This window comes from Macrotis lagotis, chromosome 6 (genome assembly GCF_037893015.1).
Source record: "Macrotis lagotis isolate mMagLag1 chromosome 6, bilby.v1.9.chrom.fasta, whole genome shotgun sequence".
NCBI lineage: Eukaryota > Metazoa > Chordata > Mammalia > Peramelemorphia > Peramelidae > Macrotis > Macrotis lagotis.
Genome location: NC_133663.1, coordinates 159,239,111 through 159,247,186, shown reverse-complemented (window position 1 = coordinate 159,247,186; position 8,076 = coordinate 159,239,111).

Below are 8,076 nucleotides of genomic sequence, written 5' to 3'. Positions count from 1 at the left end.
CTAAAAAAAAATCCCAACAAACCTTGGAATAATGGAAGCTTTGCTTAAAGGTAGAAAAAAGCATTCCTGCTTGTGTGTATGTGTGATTATAATGAAATGGAATCTATTAAGTGAAGTTACTATTTGCTATTTTAAAAGCATCACCCCATGGGGGAAGTTAATCAAGTCAAACTAAATAGTCATAAGGGATATAATCTTTAAAACCACATCTAACACCCAAGCCAAGTCTACATTCTATCAGTCTTCTTTAGAAGTTGTATATGGTAATACCCACATGCTGATACCAACCCATTTGCAAATGACTGAATTCCTATCAAAGTGGCAAACAGAGCCTAACAAATGTGAGGAATAGACAAGCTTAAGGAATATTTAAAGTATTATTTTGGAAACACTCTTTTTTAAAAATTCAGAAACAGTTAACTAAAAAGAAAAACACCACCCAATTAAATTAGTACAAAAAAACTCACTTGACTCAGGGAAAGTTTATTAAAAGCACATTGTTGGGGTGACTAGGTGGTGCAGTGCATAGAGCACCAGCCCTGGAGTCAGGAGTACCTGAGCTCAAATCTGGCCTCAGATGTTTAATAATTACCTAGCTGTGTGGCCTTGGGCAAGTCATTTAACCCCATTGCCTTGCCCCAAAAAAGCACATTGTTAACAAAATGTAATTATAAATTATTTTATTATTAAATTATCTCTTTTTAAAATTGATATTTTATTTTATTTTTCCAGTTACATGATATGAAAGTTTTTCAACATTCATCCACATGCATATGCATATTTTTAAGTTATATAATTTCCTTCCACCCTCCCTTCCCATCTCCCTCCCCTCAGTGATGAAGTCAGGTGAATATTGTATATGCACATTTGTCCTAAACATGTTTACAGATTAGTCATTAAAGTATTTTTCAAGCACATAGAAATGGAATTTTTTAAAAAAACAACAATTAGCTTTAGAGTTTATTTAGCCATATTTCTCTCTTTCCCTCCTTCCCTTCCCTCAGGTCCAGGGTCAATTCCAGTCATCCTGATTCACATCTGGCCACTGGACCAAGATGATTCTGATGATTCTGGAGGAGAAAGTGAGACTGGTGACTTTGCACAGTACCCCTCATTCAAATCCAATTCATTTTTTTGGCATCACATAATTTTCCTGATGTTGTGGTCTTCTTTGGAAAAGAAGGACAAACATTACTTTGCAAGGATCAAAGAAACCTTTTTTGTTGAACTAACACTATAATGAAAACATCAATGATTAGCTAAATAAGCAGACTATTAAATGGAGAACAGAACTGTCAAACCTAAGCCTAATCTACTCATTTGATGATTTTTTTATGAACACTAATCACCTACCTAAGCAACATAAAGCATATTTTTACCAAAATCTCTTGTCCTTCAATTGTAATGTTTGCCAATTAAAGAGCTTAGAGAATGATTCAAGACAATGGTGAGTCGTGCATTTTTACATAATTTTATATAATCTTTTTGCATTCTGCTTTTATGTCCATCAGTAGGGCAGCTTTTTACCAAGTTTGATGAATCTTGAATTCTTGGTATTTTGAAACTTAAAACTAGCTCTTCAAGAAACTGAGTTGTTTTCTGGTTATACCTATGAAGTCCAATAGCTTGAACTGAATGATCAACAGTGCCAGAAAATGTACACACTACACACACACACACATACAAACACACACTACACACATACAATACACTCACACAGATATACACACAGGCTCCATAGTCTCATAGCTGGACATTCTAGTATTTTAAAATTCCTTTCACTGCCATGGTGACCTCGGTATTTTTCAAAAAAAAAAAACAGGAGAAAAAATCTGATAGAACAACGAGTTAAAGTAACCTTACAGAACAAATAAACTAGCAAGTGTATCTAATAATTGCCTGGGTTCAGCATTTTTCTGCGATAAATGAGTAAACTTTAAATGTATCTCTGAGATGTACAATCACAGGCATTGCCATGGGCAAGTTTTATCCAATGATGAAACAGCAAGGCCCAGAGAGATAAAGATGATAGAAGGGGTGCTATCAGGTGGCAGCTGGGTAATTACAACTCTCTATTTGGGCTCTGTAGTGATGCTGAATGTGATAACTGGAGAATAATGAAGAAAAAGGAGTAGTGATAATGCAGGAGCTAAATGGTGGAAAATGGCCTATCATAACCCACAGCCCTCTGAGTGCCTATGGGGACTTTGAACTATCTTCTTCAGTTTTCAACCACAGAAAAAATACTCTCTCTTTCTTCTTCCTTTGCTAAATTTATGTCTGGTGGGACAAAAGGAAAAACTGAAAAGGAAATCAAGGGTATGTGAAGAGAATATGACCTTTGCAAATAACTCTGAAGGTCACTGTGTAATTATTCTAAAATAAAAGTATCCTGTAATCTTCTCCGCACCCACAAAAGATGCAAGAACATTTTTTTAATGTGATTCTGAACAATTTTGTTGGGGATCATGGTTTATAAAAGGTCAACTAAAGTATTTCTAATTATAGCTTGTCAGACCCAGCCTCAGAAGAATACAAATGCCATTTGTTACTATTGAGTCGAACTTTGATTAAAACAAGAGACAAGTCAAAGACAAATGCATTACATGTAAGAAAAATGCTGCTTCCTGGGCAGAAATGACCAGAATTGGATTTCATAGATTCAGAATAAAACATCCATGACCAAATCCAAGCTGGGGAATAGGTTAACCCTGGCTTTTTTGCCATCTGGCCCAGTCTAGCTATGGATTTTGCAGTAACCATGGGGAAATATTTAGATTATTTAAAAGATAGAAATTTAAAGCTATCCTAGGTCCTCAGGGGGAAAAAAGAAATGATAAAGACTATTAATTCATATGCTGACTTAAGGAGTCAATAGGATGTCAGTGGTCATGAAAAACTGTCCCTTGACTTCAAAATGCTCATGATTCTGGTATATGTTGTATGATCCAGCTAACCTAAAGGAAATAAGTTCAAAACATTTCTTGATCTTTCCCTACTGTAGTTCATACTTTGCTCAGCCAGCAAGTCTGACCATATCTCTATTTGATAAACTCTATTGCTCCTTATTACTCCAACCCCTCCAGCCCCTACCTCAATAGGGTTATTGTGAGACTGAAACAAGTTATTTCTCCAGGATGAAATATAAGATTCCCCTTTGAATGAAAATATGTATATATATTTATAAAAATAAAATAAAACTATTAACAACACAAATTTTATATAAATAAGATTTGGGGAGAAAAAGAATAACCTATATTGTGATCTTTATGGATATTTTTAATAATTGGTTTTCTAAATCATATTCTTATGGTTTAAATATATAATTTAAACTCATCTTTTGACCAGTATGACGCTCTCCAAATAAAATATAAGCCAATTATTTAGGTCCCCAATTGAAAAACATCATACCAATTTTTATCCTTAAATTATCCATTTATATAGCTACCACCTAACCACCTGGATTATTCTCTCTTGTCTGAACAACAATAATTGGTCTTCCTAACTGGTCTTCCTACCACAACTCTTACCACTTTTCATTCCTATCTTCATATAGTTGGCAAACTGATATTTGCAAAGCACAGATTTGATCATGTTTCTTCTCTACTCAAGAAGCTTCTATGGCTCCCTATGAACTCTTTGTCTTCTTCGAAAATGAAGGACAAACATTATTAGGATAAAATATAATCTCTACTGTTTGACACAAATCAGGTTCCAATCTATCTTTCCACTTGATCTCATATTACCTCCTCTCATAAATTCTATGAAACAGCTAAAACGACCCATTTTCTATTTCCTAACTATGACCCCTTGTGCTTCCATCTTCTACCCTTGTGCTATTGTCTGGAACACTCACTTTCCTCACACTACATAATTGAATCCCTACCTTCTCTTGAAGAACAACTGTGGTTCCAAATGCTACCATAATAAGCCTTCTCTAGTTCCCTACACCCAACAGAAATTATTTGGACTTTATTTTGCATACATACACAGACACACACACACATATTGAGAGAGAGAGAGAGAGAGAGAGAGAGAGAGAGAGAGAGAGTTTACTCATCTGTTGATTTATGTTATAAACTTAAAGACAAAGTCATTTTGATATTTTCTTTGGCAGCTGAGTGGCAAACAATAGCACATTAGGACTGGAGTTAGGAAGACCTGAATTCAAATGCAACTTCAGAAACTTATTACCTGAACAAGTCATTTAATCTCTATTTGCCTCTGTTTCCTGAACTGCAAAATGGGAATCCTAACAGTCCCCACCTCAATAGGTTATTGTGAGGCTCAAACAGGTTATTTATTAAATGTTTAGCACAATGCCTGCTCTATGATATTGTTCACTTGTCGAAAATACTGTAGTTTGCCATTTCCTTCTAAGGTTTGTTTTATAAACAGGAAACTGAGACAAACAGGTTTAAGTGACTTTCCAGGGTCACTTAGCAAATGTCTGAGGTCAAATTTGAACTCAGGTCTTGCTGACTCCAGATCTGGTGCTCTATACACTGTGCCTCCTAGCTGCACTCTGGTCCATAATAGATCCTTTAATAAATGCTTATTTCTTTCACTTTTGTATTGTCAGACTACTTAACATATTGTAGTTCCATACATGCTTGCTGAATTACACTGAATCAGAAGGAATTCTTTGCAATAACCATGAAAGAACATTTGCATCTTCCAGGTGGTTAGCTTCAAGTCTAATCTACCCCAGAGGCTTAATTAGATGAACTTGAATTTTTCTGAAAGATTTCAGGAAAAAGTAGTAGAGTCCTAAGACCTGTCAAATTCTGTCTTGCACCTAAGCATGAGAATTTTCTAGGTCTATTTCTTGAAAATCATTCCCTTCTTGTTCTGTCAAATTAAATCTTCAGTTGAATTTAATTGGTTCTTATTTGATTCAGAATTACCTGGATTTCTTCACTCCATGGCTGCCATAACTTTTGGTGTGACCATCTTGACTGAATTTATTCTTACTCAGTTATGTCTAACCTGTTGCCAGACTAATTTGATCAGCTACTAACCAGCTGATAACAGACCAATTCAGTTCAAACACTCAACCTGTCAGTGTATGAAAACAACTTGAGTTTCCATTTCCATTTCCTTGACCAGTAATTAGATATAATAATATTCTCTGACAGTGAGGACTAAAGAAAAGTAATTACAAATCTCAATGTGAATGCAAGAGTATTATTTTGTAGAATTCTAATTAAAGTCATTTTACTGATCTTCCTTTTGGCCTTTCTAAAGTTACAATTTGTATCAAATGTATAGTCTAAGATCCCAACATTCTCACTTCAAAACTCACAGTCTTTCCAGGATTTCTTTTTATTTGAATAATGGGTGACTTTCTTTCCTATCCATATTTCAGGATATTCTCCTGGGCAAATAAATCTGCATGCATGTCAATTATTCACCACTGCTAACTGGTCTTTTGCCAAAATTCTCTCTCTCTTATTAAATACATTTGTGTTTATGGAGCTGAAGACAAAAACAAGTTTTCCTAACAAGTCCAGATTCTGCCCTCAAGATACTCATGTATGACATTGTTAAATTTTAGTGGAAGTTACACATCTTAGAACATAAAATTTGATCCATTTACCAGCTAATTATGTCTCACTTATTTTCTGTTATAAACTCTTTTGTTATCTTTTTCTATTCACCTGTCAGACTGAAATGTAGTTGATATTCTTATTAGCTTCTTGTATGTCCTTTTGAGAATTATGAAGCATTCACTAGTAATTTCCAAGGTCAGAATAGCCTAGTTTGGCAGGAAAGGAATCAGGAATAAGACAGTATATGTTAGCAGTCTAAAAATACCCAAATTTTAAACCATCATGGCTTTTTAATTCAAACAGTTTCAAATGGATTAATCTTGAGAGGGTCTCTTTTTTTTGGTTTGAGTTATTTTGCCCCTAAAAATTGGTGGTTGGTTTGGAGAAACACACAACTAGAGCTATAACCAGGAAAAAGTGACTTAAGAGAAAATTTAGAAGATACCAGTAGTACAATCCAAAAGAGTATTTCTTCCTTAGCCAAGGCCTGTTTCCATGGTAGTAGAGGTAGTAGCCTCATTCTTGAAAGGCTCCCTTCCCTTTCTAACCCCACCATTTCATCATCCCTCATCTTGGGGATACTTTTTCCATCAGTATTTAGAAACCTTGGGGTGGAAAGGATGTCAATAGCTTTCCTGCACTGCTAAATAAAGAAAGCTAGGGGAAGATCAAAACCCCTGAGTCAACCTGTTTAGAGTAAGATTTGTAGGTCAAAACCCCTTTTTTCCCCTGCCTCCAGGGAGTTCAACTATCAACTGGCCCCCTGCCCCAAGCTTCTGACTCCTTCTACAACAATACCTATTACTGCTTGTCCCAGATAAGAAAAACCCAGCCTTCTTCACTAGTTTTGTGCATCTAATTCCATCCCATAGACTGCCCTTTGGTAGGGCAAATCCTTCCTCTCAATGAAGCCTGCTTCTTCTTTCCAGTTACTATCTTGTTTTGTCTGACGGTCCTCTGTCTCCCAGTCTCCAGAGAACTTCTTTGAGCCAACTGTTACACAGGACTAATGGACAAGGGTTGAACAGGGAAACTTGTGCCCCTATTGATAGGGGCTCTCTTTTCCCATCCTCCTCCAGGATTGTGCTTAGGTAGGACCAGGGGTCCTGTGCCACTAATTCTTATCCCTGTCCACCTAAGTGGAAAATAAGAAAAAACTACCATCTTTCCTTGTCTTTGTTTTTTTTGGGGGGGGGGCAAGGCAATGGGGTTAAGGGACTTGCCCATGGACACACGGCTAGGTAATTATTAAATGTCTGAGGTCCAATTTGAACTCAGGTCCTCCTGGCTCCAGGGCCACTGCTCTAGCTGCCCCTTTTTGCTTTTTTTGGGGGGGGGTTGACCTTTCCTTACTTTGAATCCCAAATATAATAAATCACCTGGTATTCTCCAAGCCACAGCCTAGGTGAGTCCATCTAATCCCCAGCCTCTGTCACTGGTCTCAGATGCAAAAATGTCAAATATCAGCTCTGTACACCATAGCACAATTACTTAATTCAATCAATTATGGGAAAATATCAGCCAGAAAAGACAATTAGTTGGGTAGATACCATGCTCTTAGAAAAATAGTGAACTTTATCCATTCAAGAAATTATAGGCTGAATATTTTCTCCATTGCATGAAAAGTTTTATACCAGAAAAGTTTTATACCAAAATGCAGAGTGAGAAAGGAAGAGTTTAACCCCAAATAAATCTCCTATTATGACAAGTAGTCCCTGTTGAATAAAAATGCTTTGTATTGGTGCATTGATAGGAGAGGCACAAATGAAGAGGAGAGTCCTTGTGACATTTGTGAGCAATATCTTTTATTGCATTCAAAAGCTGATATGATTTACCCTCCAACTCTACTAAACTCTAACACTACTTAGGTTCTTTAAGTAAGATGAAATCACAGATCAACTTGAACTGATGGGAAAATTACTTCTTCTCAAGCAACTTTAGTGGGACTGTTGCTTCAGAGTATTTCCAATGAAAGTTATAATAATAGCTGGGGATCATAATGATAACAATAATCATCATTAATAATATTAATACTAATACTTGGTCCTTACCCATTGCCTTTCATCTAAAGACCTGAAAGCTCTTTTCACAAACATTAATTAAGCCTACCAGCATCCTTGGAAGGTAGATATTAAAAAAAAGCCATGAAGTTAAGTGATGCTTGCAATCCAAAGGAGTATCAGGAAAGAATGAATGGTGCAAAAGGGACAAATGACAAAGGCCTATTTTCCCACCAAATTCCTCACTCTCACTGTAAACACTGCTATTTGTTCACTTGATCAAATTGCTGGTGAGATTGAATACAATTGCCGGGAGACTAGCAGTTGATTGAGTGGATGGCAGGCAGCTTTGTGGAATGCTGGAATCAACTGTTAGCTGTGATTACTGGAGCAAACCTCCCTTAAGTGTCCCTGATTAGGAAAGTTCCCCATAAAGGCAGACTGCCAAGGAAATGAAACTGTTTGGCCTTGAGGACCTAAATTCAGCCCACAAATACAATCAACTTTCAATAGACCAGAAATTT